Source organism: Hirundo rustica, chromosome 2, assembly GCF_015227805.2.
Source record: "Hirundo rustica isolate bHirRus1 chromosome 2, bHirRus1.pri.v3, whole genome shotgun sequence".
NCBI lineage: Eukaryota > Metazoa > Chordata > Aves > Passeriformes > Hirundinidae > Hirundo > Hirundo rustica.
Window position 1 is genome coordinate 56,780,084 of NC_053451.1, and position 15,672 is coordinate 56,795,755.

The 15,672-nt window shown below is 39.4% G+C and overlaps 1 protein-coding gene across 10 annotated transcripts in view; it reads left to right on the forward strand.

The window, feature by feature from the left end:
• The window catches only part of ENOX1 (ecto-NOX disulfide-thiol exchanger 1), a 357,513-nt gene that overhangs the window by 179,754 nt on the left and 162,087 nt on the right, over nt 1–15,672 (forward strand). The window contains exon 1 of one of the 10 annotated variants that reach the window (XM_040055208.2): nt 8,780–8,800. The exons of the other annotated variants lie outside the window; for them this stretch is intronic. The gene's annotated coding sequence lies outside the window, so the exon portion shown is untranslated. Of the gene's footprint in view, nt 1–8,779; nt 8,801–15,672 lie in introns of those variants that run through there. 10 annotated transcript variants of the gene reach the window in all.

Here is a 15,672-nt window from a genome sequence, read left to right on the forward strand (position 1 = left end):
AGAAATTCTGCTTGTCTGCTGCAGACCATTCTTACTGCTTTTCTTAAAAGCCTGGCCTGAAGAAGACTTATCTGAAACAGATTGACTGTTTTGCTAAGAAATGGTGGGGGAAAGTGTGTGTGGGAAGAAAGCAGAAATGGATACAACTCCATGGGTAGCACAAATACACATGTTCATGCCCGATAAATACACAACAGTTGGTTCTGTTTCCAAGCTTCTGAATATATGTGTAATTGAATAGTCGTAACATACTCTGAATGCAGGGCTGGTCATTTGTATTTTAGATTGCCTTCAAAATGGTGAAGCCTTTCTTCTTCAAAACTTAACTGATACTCATTGCCTGCAGTGCTAACCTTTCATTCCAGTGTGACTTCCAATCATGTGACATGCTTTGACTTAGGAAATTCTATCAAAATCCTGGAAGTCAGGATTCTCTTAGTAAGTTTCAGTAAGTTCCATTTAAAAATAAGTAATGTTTATATTTTTGCTGCCTGGTACTCAGTTCCAGTGTCTAGAGGACTGAAGGATTTTTTTTTGTTTGTTTGTTTTTTTACTATTAGGACTTTAAAGGGGAGGAGGAAACTGAAAAAAATCACAATATTTTTATATGTATGTGTGTGTGTATAAATGTGTGTGCATGTATACACCATTTACTTTTCAAGAAGGGTTTATTTAGCCTCACTCCCCCTTTCACACCTGAAAAACAGAGCCCCTGCTCTGTTCATTTCAGAGCCACAGCAGTAGCCCCATCCATGATGGTCCACATTAGGACATCCTGTTCATCCAGTGGATTGGCCATGCCACTGATGTACGTGATGGGAGCAGTAAAAACGAAAGGTACATTTTGAAACAACACTGCTGTGAAGGATTTTCTTAAGAGGCCTGTTGAGAGCTGCCATCACATATTAGTTAAGGTATTTTACTTTTACAGGTCATGTTAACATTTTCAGGTGAAGGGTGTGATGTTGAATGCCTCTGCTGTGACCAATGTCCTCTGTACCAGAATTGTCACAGACAATAGTTACAGGAGGCGCAGCAAAGAACCTTTGTTTTCCACATCTGAGTTAAAGGAGCTTCCAGTTAAAACACTTTTTAACCAGGGACTGCCTACACCTTTCCTAGCAAGTGATTCTTGGAAGTGGCAAGCTTTAGAGAAAATAAATGAGAACTACAGTGTTATTTTTTTTAGTCTGCAGTTGCCTGAAATTGTTGTCAATAGAAATAGTTGCATACATTTTTCTTCATTATTCATTTCAAGGTGTTGCTTTTTGATGCAGCCAGCCCTAGCAGTTCACAGGCACTTTAATTTTCCAATTATCGTACCTGTGGCTCAGAACAGATACTGATTAGTTTCACATTTTGGTCTGCGGGCAGCTTAATGTTCTTGTCACCTTACATTGAGTTTTAAATGTGCAGAGTGTGAGAGAATGTCAGACGTGCTCCCAAGTCTTCGGGTCAGACTTGGCAAGTTATGATATTTCCAAGTACTGTACTGATGGGTTTCTGAAAGATGGATGAGAGAACAAAAATATGGTTTTAGGATCGTATCACAAAAGTAATGATTCCTCGTGTAAAGCATATGTGAGTGATTTTGTGTTGTGTTCTTTTTCACACAAATTTTCAGCTGAAGATGAAGGCGATGCTGCTGGCTGGTATAACAGCAGTAGAAAAGGAAGTTACAATAGCAGCTAGGCAACAGCAATGCCTTTCAATATTTGCACACAACTACAACACCTTTTCAAATTAGAGTTGTGAAACCGAAGGAGAAAATAAATTTTGAAAAGCCCTAAACACAAAGATTATTTTTGTAAGAAATAGAAATGTTGCCTCTCTCTTCTTTATCAATTGTGTGCTATGACTCATCCATGCATGCTTTTTTCTTTCCAAAAACTGACATGGAAGAAATCGCCTCCAAAACACAAAACCATGCTGAACATCTGCTGTCTAGGTATTCATTAGTTCTGTCTGCTCTGCTTTTGGCTAATTGCCTGGGAGTGAAGTTGAATCATTTATGGGGACTTAACCTGGTGGCAGTTATAGTGGTAAAGATCGTGTAACATTTGATGAAACCTAGGAAGTGTCACACATGTAGCCTCCCAAACACAAAGTTTATTTACTGGTTTCCCATGCACTTTGTTTGCTACAAGACTGCCTGCACAACTGATAACAGAAAATGTATTTAATAACTACTCGGTGCTAATATGCTGTAGTATGCATGACTGACTAATTTAATTTATCTCTGATTAAGCCTATTATGTTTGAGATCACTTTACAGAAGAGACTTTTTTTGCCAGCTGTAAGCTTATTTGAATTGTAATATAAGTTAATAATGTGTGAAATAACTACTGGTGCCTGCTTCTAAATGTTAATTTTACCAAATCACTTCCTGAGTTAGTGCGTACACAGCTCATCCATTGCAGTGTCGTTAGTGGGGCGTTTGGATGTAAGACTGCACAGGTAAAAAGGCAAGTGCATGGCAAGGGGCTCAAAGGCTGTTGTTTCTGCTGAGAAGGAGCAAAATAAATAAAATCACAGCCCAGCCAGGGATGGCACAGCAGCCATATGACAGCGTCAGCTGAGAAGGAGCCCTCAGGATGTTCTGCATCTTGAAGTGTGTGTTTCCTACCAGGTGCAAAGAGGAATAAGGACTTCAGACAGGAACACATTAAACAAAAAAGTTGTGAGAAAGGCAGTCATTAGCATGTTTAAATAGGAAAGTAGCCATTTGGGTGGAATTCTAGATTTTTCTCAGACTGAGGGCAGAGCTGGAAAAGAAGTGGAGGAAAAAAACCAAACAAAACCAAAAACAAACCCCAAGCAGATAAAACCTGGGAAATGTACGGGGCAAAAAAGTTCTGCCAAGGAAAGCTGAACACTTTTTCTCTAGGGACAAGGCAGACTGTTTCCTGTCTCCCCTCCACTCTTTTCTGTGGTCTAGTTTTTAGAGTAGGCAGACCCCTAATGGAGAGTTACACAAAGCTTTTTCTGTGCACACGCTATAGCCCAGAGCTATTGATCCCTGGCAGATGAAACTTTGCAATGTCTGTGTTTTAGCCACTTGTTTCTCTGAGAGGCTGCAAAATGCTCTCAATTGCTGATTTGGAAAAAGCTCTGTGTTCATCAGCGGTTACTTTCATGAAAAAAAAAAACAAAAACCAACATAATTATATATAGTCTTGCTTTAATATACGTTTATTTTGAATCTGCTGAGAAAGTTCAGGTGACGAGAATGAAGTCTTCTACTTGTTTAGAGAAGCAAGTGTGATGGCCTGGGATTTAGTCAATGAGATTACTTACAAGCAGTTGCCTAAATTACGTGTACTTTGCATTTAAATATATGCAACTTCAACTGGAATAAAAGGAAGTCAAATCTTTTCTCTGTCAGATTAGCGTACCTCTTCAAAATAGAAAATATATAGGATACTGTACTTACCGCATCAGACTGAACTGACAAAGCAATGTCACTTAACTAGCGTGGAAAAAAAAGTATGCTGCACATAATTTCTTTTTATGTCATTCTGTTCCACCCTCCAAACATTTCTGGCACATGATAACATGTGGGATGTCAAGCATCATTGTTCACATTTTGTCATGCTATCTCATAGATCAGTTATCAGCAAGTTGAGCTGCACAGCAGCTCTGATTTCAAGGTCGCTTTTCACAGCATGTCAAATCCTAGCTGGCAGGACAGGACATTGGCAGGCCCACTGTGACAGTGGGGATGCAGGAACAAGTGCAGCTAGAATGTTTGATGGCTGTACTGCGCAGAGTAAATTTCCAGTGTAATATAATCACGAAAAGAATGGTATTTCTATAAAAATATCTGATATGGTGGTTTCAAGATTTCCGATGGTATTGCCAAGACTCTTCCTCTTATTTGCTCAGAGTAGTTGATCAGTGAGCGTTGGAGGGACAGACATGTCTGTTTTAGTAGACATGCTTGTATTAGTCCTATCTCACACAGAGAGGCAGGACTGATACTGTTATAGACTGCTGGCAAGGTGAAATGTTTGTGTGGTAGCACGTGGAGGGTATGTGGTACGCTGGCTTCCCATGCTTTGTGTAATCTTCCAGGTGTAATCCAGGGCTGAATGTGATACACAGAGATCTGAAAGTGTGGTGCTGTCTGTAATTTGGAGCTAGCTCTGCACGCTAGCGCAGACTGCAAAAGTGCCGGTTGCACTCTCGCTGGTCCTAGTTCTCAGGCCTGGAGATAAGGGGTTACTGGGGAGGGTTTTCAGCTTTGAGAGTTCCATCTTCACTGCCCTGAGAGCACTCAGGTTTGCCCCAGCTGTGAAGGCTTCTTCTATATCCTCTCCTTCTTGCCTGAGCAGCTATGGGTAGAGAGATTATTTAGTTTACTGACTTTTCTTTTATAAGGTGCAGGATTCTTTAAAAAAATTATAAATTAAGACCTTTTTCCTTTTTTTTAAAAAAAAAAAAAAAAAAAAAAATCTTGCTAAGAGTAGCAGACTGAGCTTCTTCACCTGACAAAGAGGATCACAGTAATTCAATTTGTAGAAGAGTCAGTACTAAAACATTATTTCTCTTTCTACAAATTATACATACTTAGGGATAGGAAAGTAGAATTTGATGCTTCATATTCCCTATCTGTAAGAGAGAAGTTCTGAAGAATAATTAAAGAAAGAAGGTAAAATATTTGGTAATAAATAATCTAAATTTTAGAGACTTTCACAGTCATGAGGAAGTCTCTTAGATGCTTTGAATGTATTAACTATAAATGTATTGCATTATTACCTGCAAGTGTCTGTGATGTACATGGTTAATCACTCCCTGTTCAAACACTCCTCATGCAAGGCTTTTGGAATTACCTGTGGCCCAGTTCAACACAGAAACCATCAGTGGATCAGGAACTGTTGTGCTTTACGGAGGGCCAAGTGGAGACTAGGACTGCCTTCTCTCCATCCTCTTTCATCTTTCTTTTACCCCCAATGCCTAAATTGAGATTGATCATTTAGCAGGAAAGAAAGACACTATGAGCAGCGAAGCGTAACTCAATACAACACTGAAAGCTGCTTGGCTGTCGTATCAGACTCAACTTACTCTTAAGCAAAGATTAGCGAGGATAACGTTTGTACAAGCCTGTAAATCTGCTTAGCGATCTGTGACTCTTATGGGCAAATAATGCTTCCTAAACACAGCCTTTGGATGTGTCGGGAGTCCGCTTTTTGAATGCCTGATAAATAGAAGCCAGATTATTTCTTCTGGGAAAGAAAATATTCTTCAAGGTTCTACAACATAGGAAGCCAAAAGTTAATTCATACTTTAGCTAATTGTGTTATGGTCTATCTTAACCTACATATATGTTGCAAAAGCATATTTTAACTGCAAGTGACACCTGATAAATATTTGGTCTTAGGAAGTTTCCTTCCTTGCAAAAGTGATTGTCTCACCTTTTCTTAAAAGAATAACCAAAGAAATATGACATTATAGACCTCAAAATATTTGAAACCTCAAAACTTTTTGAAAGTTTACGATTTCTGTTTGCCTTCATTACACTGATATTTCTTTAGCTCCTTAGATGAATATGAACTATGTACAGAAAACATAAAAGCAATCCACAAGGAAACATCCATGTCATTTTCTGCACCTACACTTAAAGGCTCTTGACTGCATGAAGCCTTAACATTGAAAAACGAGCATCTTTTTTTCCATGTGTTTTTTAAATTTTACTTCTTGATCTAAAAAAAAAAAAAAAAAGGCAGCCCAAAGAAATATAAAGGATTCAGAAATGTTTTAAAAATTAGAACGTAGTATTCTAGAAGATACCCTAATACATCAGATGGGACTTTTTGCTATGTAATTATTCTGCTTAACTTCTTTACTGGTTTTGTCTACTTAAGTCTAAATGAAAACAGTTCTTTAAAGTTGAGGTGACATACAAGGCAACTGGTAAGGATTAATACTATGTGGGTTTGTTGGGTTTTTTTTAATTTTATTTTTAAATTTTTGATTACTGTTTTTTCCCTTTTTTTTTCAAATTGGTCGAAGTTCCAGGATGCTTTTTGCTTCAACGAAATCCATTAGGGGTTTTTTTTGTGGTCTTGTTGAGGAAACCCCTGTCGTCAGTGAAGCTTGTTTGGGCAAGATTAACAATCACTTTATGGCATGAAATCTGATAGCAAGCACTCTGGGTTTTTTTTTTTTTTGTTTGGGATTGCTGAAGGGCTTATAGGCCTGTTTAGACCTTGGTCAGCCTATTTACCTTTTACAAAACTGACATAGTTTTCGCATTCTTCCACTGCTCTGGAATTTCTCTGTTTGTCTAAGATTAATTAAAAATCAATGCTGGTGGTTCAAAACCTCCTAATTTAGGTTTTTATACAAAAGTGCTGATACAACTGCTGTTTAATATGCTTCCAAGCTACTCTACAAGCAAAGGAAGTATTTATCATAGCTGAGTGTGAATTAAAACATTAAAGTAGCTAAGTAAAGTGCATCTATGTATTAGGCAGGGGTGGGTCAAGGACAGTGATGGAGGGATTGCAGGCATCTCCTGAGAATGTCACAGACTTTACTTCTTTGTAGAGTCATTTCAGCTTCACTTACCAAATGGTGACACAGTGAAGAAAAGCTCAATCTAAGGAAACGCTGTAGAAGACAATAAAAATGGAACACTGACCATCAAAATACTTAAAAACCCAAATCAGCATGAAACTAGAATAAAAAAGTGCAGAGTTACACTTAGTGTGGAAGTGTAAACTTCAGAGAAGCTTCGTCTCACCAACAAAAGCAGAAATGATTTATTTATTGAGCACTTTTAACTTTCCTCTATCTTTATTGGCATTACTATAATTTCTGTCCAGAAAAGCACTAATGTCATTGCTGAGAACCCTCTTTTGCTTTTCATATTTAGGAAGTTGATGATGTTCTTTAGTCTACATAACATTGATTTTTTTTTTTTCCTTCTTTCATTTTCTTTAATCACCTAATGTATATTAATTGCAATCCATATCCCTATGTTCCCTGATGTGGATTTTTTTAAATATCTATTTTTACTTCACTAGGCCAGTGTGATGATTCAGGCAAGTATTCATGTTTTTTCTTTGTTAATGGCTTTTTTTAGTGTCAGATAAAATGTTCTTAAACAGGTCCCAGCTTTCATCTTTTTCCCAAATAAACTGTTTCTCCCAGCTGAATTTGCTCATAATTGTTCTCAGGGTTGCAAAATTAATCCTTTTAACACATCAGGTATATTTGTTTTCATGATATCCTGTTTGTGATTAAGAAACATAATGAGCAAAGGTGACATTCACAAAGAAGCAACAGCTAATTTTTTGTTCTGTGGTAAATTTTATGTTATCGTTCAAGTTTAGGTATAATACAAAATTCCTGCAAGCTGAATGCAGTCCTTACTGAGTTCAGAAAACATCCTTATGTAGAATTTTCAAAATCTTTTTATTTATTTCAAGGCAGCACAAAGCCTCCAGCATGTGCCACTAAGTCCTCTCTTGTTACTCAGATTTCTCTCCTACACAGTATAAACAGATGCTTGAGGAATCCCTTGTCAGCATTTTCCTCAGTGTATTTGTGGTCTGGAACAGATATCACCCTGCTTTTCCTGCACAGCCTTACTTTCAAAAGCATTCCAGCCTCTGAATGCCTCCCTCCACTGCACCAGGATGGGCTTTGGGAAGATTCGGTTGTTTCTGTCCAGTGAACACTTCTCCATCCTGAGGGCCACAGCTGCAGCCTGTCTCTATTGCTCAGCCAGCCCAGGGAAACCAAAGATTTCACTGAATTGAGATTAGTGTGTAAAACCTCTTAATTCAAAAGATCTGGTATTTTTTTGTGGAACTGTAGAACCTTCTGAGGGACCACCAAGGATCACTGAGTCCAGCTCCTGGCCCTGTGCAGCACACCCCAAGAGTCACACCCTGTGCTTGAGAGCATTGTCCAAATGCTCCTTGAACTCTGTCAGGCTTGAGGTTGTGACCACTCCCATGTGGAGCCTGTTCCAGTCCCCAACCACCCTCTGGTATCTTCCTGAAGAACCTCTTCCTGATATCCAACCTGAACCTCCCTTCCAGCTTCAGGCCATTCCCTGGGGTGCTGTCACTGGTCATGAAAGAGAACAGATCAGTGCCTGCCCCTCCTCTTCCCCTCACAAGGAAGCTGAAGACCAAAATGAGGTCTCCCCACAGTCTCCTCCAGGCTGAACAATTCAATCTTGCAAGGAGTGCCACTTCTTACATGAAGTGCTAGGATCTGGCCTTTATCAAGGTGGCAGTGCTGGGTTAGTGTTTAATGGTGGAACTCAATGATCTTGAAGGTCTTTTCCAACCCAAATGATTCTATTAAAAAAGAGTAGAGCACCTTTCTAAGAAATTGCGGGTATATGGGATAATATGGGAAATACAGGATCTCTCCACACATCCCTGTGTCAAGGCTGCTTCTAAGGGCCAGGGAAGCTATGAGGGTGGCAGTGCAGGAGCAGGAGCAGTGGCCTTCCTGGCCAGGGCTGGGACCAGGAAGACACGGGGCCAGACAGAGCACAGCTACAGCACAGCGTAGGCAGGGAGTGAGCAACAGGCTTGAGCACAAACAGCTGCTGAGCTCTGGGGGAAGAGGGTCCTGGAAAGGCATCTCACAGCTCCATCCCACACTGCAGCTGATCTGCACCACATTCAGCTGGCATTGATCAAGCAGGACTAAAATGGCTGCTGATCATTCCCAAAGGGTTATTGCTTCTCATTACATCAATGAAATAAGCAACGCTTCAGGTTACACAGGTGGTGCTTGCTGATATTAAACGTGGCATCAACTTTCCCTGCCCATGGTGAGTTTAAAAAGACTATAATCTGAATTTAGCATGCTTTTTACTTGACTTTCACACCAGACCTAAATACAAATTGTACAAGAATGTCTGTCTTTTAATGTTATTTTTGAAGCGGTAAAAGACCCTGGGTACAGCCCTTCATATCCCAAAGTAGAGAAAGCTATTAGGTATGTTATTGTTTTAAAATTTAATCTGTTCTGATGTTCCTGAAATGCTCTGTAATGTCTTTTGTATTAATCATCATAAATATTTTATCCTTTCTGGGGAGGGTATGCTGACGTAATGTCTAAGTGAGCAAAGCAACTTATCTCAGCTACTTTATCATACTTGCTAGACTTAAAATGAATATCAAGAAGGTCCAACAAAGATGTTGTGCAGATAATAAAGGCAAAAAAATAGATAAAGATACAAAATGGTAACCACATGTAGCTATTTCCTTGCTTGCTGTTCTTGAATTCACAGAAACCAGAGGTCCTTTGTAGTGCAGCTGTACAACTTCAGTAAGCGCAACAGTCTCTCTTACAAAAGTAGTGGGCTAGGGGGATGAGAAAAGTCCCCAGAAGGTGTGATAAGGGTCTCAAAAGCAGATGCTTGTTGACTTCTTGTATTATTTTCTTCTCTATGCTGCTCTGAAAAGAATGGTCAACCTTGATAGGACTAGGTCAGTAGCTTCATGCCTGTGTTTGGTCTCTGAAAAAAAATCCAGGGACATGATGCTACAGAAGATGAAGCAGTGGCCTGAGTGCTCCTCACAAACGTCTCCTGTCTCACAGCTCATCTCATCTCACAGCTCATCAACTGGTGGGCAGGTATTAGCTTGGGTGTATAGTTTATTCCTATTTTCCACATGAAAACAAGTGTATTTCAGACTTTGCCTCAGGTTTTGTCACCATATTCACTTTGCAGTGAGAACTATCTTGAATAAAACTGTGATATGATTTTCAGTGGTTGGTGTCTTATAGGGTAATGCACAACATTTATCTATTACCCTCCAAAATACCTGGACCAAACCTTGTTGCTGTGGAACAGATCTGTGTTCAAAGCTTGACAAAGACTTGGTGTAGCCTTCCATGTGGCATTTAAGGCACTTGCCTTCATCTCTCTTCTGTAAAAATACCGATTGTTTCCCATCTCAAACATTTCTAGAATATGTGCCCAAGCTCCTTTTCAGAATCAGATGGACTGGTACTGGCATGCACATCTAAATTATTAATGGCAGATTATCCAGGTACTATCAATGCTTTCTGGTTTGTTTTTTTTAATTGCAGCCTATGAAGAATGTTACTTGGCTTACTTCTTGGCCATGAGTAAAGTCTGATCTGACAGCCAGAGAAATGCATATTTTAGAGCATCAAATAGATAAAAAAATGAATATATTCTCTTCCTGCTGAAAGCCGCTCCTGTCCCCAAATTGGGGGCATGTTTGCTTCTCATTATTAGCAGTCATTTGAAGGAGAAAATTAACAAGGGAGCTGAACATTTGGGAAGAGACTGCCTAATGTACAACAGAGCCCTGGGGTAGGAGGATGTGGATTTAATGCATGGTGCTGGTTGTGAGAGCATTTTGCATGTCTGGTTCGGTTTGTGGACTGGATCCATTTGTGGAGGGGAGCCTTGGCTGTTGTTGTTTCGTCTCTCTGTTTTATTTTATCTTCACATTACTCAATGTCTGATTATGTTGGACAATACTCACTATTGCTGCTGAGAACATTTTGGACAGCAGTGACAAAATGCCAGGGATTACGTCATTCTATCACGGTTTAGGAAACCTGTGAGAGTGAGCCAAGGCAGGCACTGCATGCTTTGCAGAAGGAGGGGTGCCAGCCTAGGATAAATTAACTAAGATTGTCTCCCATCTTTGCTCCCACCCTGACTGTATAACAAGAGGATGAACTGTGAGTCCTCAAACCCATTGAGTGATAGCCCCTAGTCTAAAAAGTTGTGAGAGTGAAAAGGAGACCTACTTTGATACAGCAGGGCGGGAATTTGCAGATCCTGGGAATTCTGTCATTGTGTTAAGAGCTGAGATCATTACTGGGCATGCTGTTCAGCAAAGCAGGATTTCTGTCCATATTTTCTTTTCAAGTTTATCCAGCCTGTTTTACAGCTGTGATGACTTGTGGCACAGCACAGTCCAAAGGCTGGCATGTCTATGTATATATATAGGCATAACATCAGCTATTCATGCTTGCTATCTGAAATTGTGAGTAGCTGCTTTGAAAAGAATGAATACCTGAATTTTGGGTAGTTATGCAAACCAAACAAAACCAGACAGAATATTTGGCACATGAGAAAGTATTGTATTTCATTTCATCATAGTATTTTCAGTGGATCCAAAATTCACTAGCTATGCGAAATTCACAAGCTGTCTTCAATGCTGCATATCATCTTTTTTATCTTAGGTTTATCTGGAACAAGTATCTATGTCAACCAAACCAGAGATTTCAGGAGTACTGATTATTTCACCAAGGTTAATATTACCTTACAATAAAACCTGTTCTTTATGCATTCACTTACTTAGGGAAATACTGCTCGCATATAGGAGGTGATACTAAAATCTCTACAAATGTTTTTGTAAGTAACTGAAATTACTGTGACATTTATGGTATTCCCTTTCCTTAAAATAGGGAATGAAGCAGTTATTTAAATTACTTTCAAAGCAAAAATTATGGAAATTTCCATTTAGGATTTACTCTGTAGAAATTAAAGCATAAAGTGCCGTTTTGGGTGGTACAACTATAAATATCCCCCACGCCCAGTGGCATGTCACTGCAAGGGGGGCACGTTGCCTTCTTGTGTCTCTTTGCCCAGCTGAAGAGGTGACACGTGTCACAAGAGGGACGCATGTGCCATTCAGATGTTCAGCTCTATGAGGGACCAGTGCAAGGTTTTCTGCTTCTGTGGACAGAGCCTGAGGCACTGCAGTAGCAGGGTGAGCTTAGGATGCAGAGAATAAGGGAAAGGGGTTTGAGATAATAGCTGAGCTGATGGAGATGTCCTAGATGGACAAGTGGTCAGGTGTCTGTGGGGAAAGTTACCTTGCCCCATCAGTTCTCTAAGAACAGCTGGGGAAAAGGAGTGAGGCGCTCTGCAGAGATAGTGGGGCTTGGGGGAAGATGCAGAAGGCTGTAGCAGGCATGGGAACAGGTTGCCCAGAGAAGCTGTGGGTGCCCCAACCCAGGAAATGTTCAAGGCCATGTTCAATGGGGTTTTGAGCAACCTGGTCTAGGGAAAGGTGTCACTGCCCATGGCAGCAGGATTGTAACTACACGTTCTTAAGGGTGCCTTCCAACCCAAGCCATTCTATGATTAGTGAGTGCCCTTTTCCTCCTAGAAAATCCCTCTCCCTCTGCATCCTCCTTTCTTTGGGATATGAGTCTCTGAGCTCACATTTCCTGGAGCTTGCAGATTTGTCACCATCCAGCACTGTATTAACACTCCAGCTCATAAAAGGCAGTCTGCCCTCTCCATTCATCTTCAATTATACCTCCTCACCTTCTTGGTGCTCTGAGAGAGGAAAAGGAAAAAAAGATTTAGAAAAGGAAAATACAGAGGGTTCTCCCAGAGGAGGTGCTGTAGTCTTTGCCAGAATTAGGTGTAAAGGCGTCAGCTTCTGAAATGTAAGGAGTTTCCTCCTTTTCTCCACCAGATTTGCAGCACCAAGACGTAGGGTGAGACTGCTTATCTCATCCATACCTTTCCAAACATTGACACTGCTTATCAAGAACTACTAAAGTACCCAGGGCTTATCTCTGGGCAATGTCCACCTGCCTCTGTTTGAAGTTTTACCTTAAAAATGCTGCATGGACTTTTTTTTTTTTTTTTTTTTTTTTTTTTTTTTTTTTTTTTTTTTTTTTTTTTTTTTTTAGCTAGTTTCATGAAGTTATGAGGAGTTGAAAAAATTTAAAAAGAAAAGTTATGTTTGGTAACTTAACTAAGTTGAACAAAAGTAGTGCAAAAATACTGCAATAGGTGTTGAGTAAAAATGTCTCTTGTGGTAACTATTCTGGGTGTAGCTGCTCTTTCATGACATCTCCTTTGAATTATTTCCATGTGGAACACAGCAGCTGTGACAGCAGCTCTTTTTTAGAGGGAGGCATTTTCCCTCATATATGACTTGTCAGCTGCTAACTCTGGGTGTGTCAATATAGCTGAAATTTGGAAATAGTGCTCATCTGGCAGAGGTTTTGGGCAGTTATTTATGACTGAATGGATGAGATTTACCAAGTTAAGATTGATGGCAAATGTTGCAGGGCAGGTACGTTACCCAAGCTTGTGTTTGTGTGGAGCACCTTGACAGTTTTATATTGATTCCAATAATATGATTCTCCTTTAAACAGCTAAGTCGCGGAAAGTATGTAATTTATATAATAACTGTAAGAATATTCAGAAGCACCTCACTTTAATTTTACTTCAGTCTTATTGACCTTTTCTTCTGCCTTTGCTTTTGTGCTCGAGAATATACTTCTTCTCTTGTCATTTTCACATCTCATTTGGGATTTCTCCTCCTCCCACTCCATCTTTCAGCCAAACTCCCACAAGTCATGGGAACCTCCCTCCATACCTCCAGCATCAATAACTTCATTTGTTTGTGAAGCATCTGCTTTATCTCTGCAGTTTTAACTCACAAATTTATTTATTGCGTAGTTTGTCCTTGTGTCATCCAGAGCCATGTTTCTGGTTTGCATTCTGTCTCTGGTAGGCAGTCTCAATCTTTCTGAGTGCAATCCCTTCCCTGACTTGCCCTGGTACGCTCTTGGTGTGTTAGCTGTTAACTTCTGTCAACACAAAGAACAGAGTCTGCTACAGGCAAGTTCCCAGGTCAGCTTTGCCATAAAGCCACTTATTTAAAAATAATTTCAAGCTTATGGGGACTTAACTAAGGATGTCTTAAGAGCTTTTAGAGGGCTAAGAATATGTCTGTCATTTCAAGCCAAATAAAGATGCCAGTATTATAATTATATCTCTCAGCCTTCTGCAAACTTCCTCTTTAATTGGAAGCTCTCTTCCTGAGAAATCAAATGAAGATTTATCTTACTTTCAAGGTGTTATCTCCCTTTTGATTTGGCTATTTCAGATCTTCTCATCTACATAGTCCAGAGAGAGTACTATAGAACACAAAGCACCTTTTCTGTTATCATGCCCATGTCTGAAGTGTCAGACCCTCTGTTTCCTAAAATTCAGATAAATCCACTTTTTATCCTTCATTGGATCTAAATGTATCAAAATAACAGACGAACCTTCTCCTTTTTCCAGGAGATTTTCAAATGCTATTACTAGTCAAAATTTCACTCCATTACAGTGTTGCAGAAGGTGCAACAAACTCAAGGAATAGTTAGTAAAAGAAATAGAGAAATCAGTGTATGGGAACTTCCTCTTTCAAGAACAGCAGCTTGTTTTAGTTGTGTCTAATATGATCTCCAGGACAGAGGATTGCCTTTATTTGTGCTGAGTCTTTGCTGCATACATACAGCAGCGAGTGATATTGAAACTTCAAATTGGTAATTTAGCTTGAGTTGTCTGAAAGTTGGAATTTTGTATGGATTCACATTCCTTGCAGATGTCTATCACATACAGCAAATGTTGCTGGTTGACTGCCCTCAAAAACACTGGGGAAAAAAAATCCTTGAAAAAGTGAAATACTAATGACTTACAGGAACTTTATATCTAATAGCTAGCAAATGACTTCTTGCTTGACAGGAATGGGAACAGGGAAGCTTGGAGTTGGCTCAGTGGTGGGAGGCTTTGTGTTGTTTTTGGAGGAAATTCTCTATTTGGTAGCTGACTTTTTAAAATGCAGTCAAATCAGTATGTGTTGATGACAGAAATAATCATATTATTCTAAGTTTGACTCAAAATATGTATTCCATTGGACAAAAAATATCAAATTTTTATTCAGAAAATATATTCTAATATGCTCTGCTGGGTTTCAGTGCCTCCAGGGAACTTCATTTTATGACTATCAGCTTGCCTTAAAACCCTGTAATATGTGATTCACAATCCCACCATCCTATTAGTTCACGTTTCTGTTTGGAAAGTGAATCAATTTCTGGATCTGATGTATGTATAAACAGCTTCTTTTTCCTTATAGTCTCAAGGGAAATCATGAAATGTCAGAGAAAAAAGGTACACAGAAATATAGATGAATTCAAGTGCTGAAAGCCGAAAGTTAAGATGTATGTAAACATTAGAACTTTAATAAGAATTCAATGATCAGTGCTTTGCCAGCAATGTGACGGTGTGCTCTCTCCCACTTACCAGCTATTTGTACACACTGTGCTTTGGTCACTGGGTGAAGTAACCAGGAAAGAACAAAATACTTGGCAAATTAAATCTAAAGATTTCCACTCGTTCTGTAGAACAGATAGATGTAATGTACCATTTCATCTTAAACCAAATTATGTACCAGGACATTTAGATACTTATTTCTGAGCACATCAGTGTATAATGTCTGATATCATAAGGACTGAGATGCTTAAATTCCAATTATGAAAAAATCTTTAAACTGAAAGCAGAGATACCTGAACCAAACAGCTCTGTGGTATACCTAATCTTTCCCTTCCCACTGCCTTTCTTACTGTTCATTCAAGTACACATGTCAAACCAGGACTTGTTCAAAAGCCCTTTGAAGGAGACGATAATCTGTCAGCTGGCTTGGACACTGCTTGGACATCACCTGTATGTTTTGTCTTTGTATCAAACGCTTTAGACATTTCTTGAGTGTTGATGGAGTGTATGATACGCATGATGGAACTGAGACAACTGAGTCTGTTTGGTGTTGTTTGTTATCTTCAGCTGTTATCTTCTGCACATTAGACATGTCTGTGTCTTTTGCGTGGCATGTCTTTGCAATAGCTTTTCCACAAAAGATA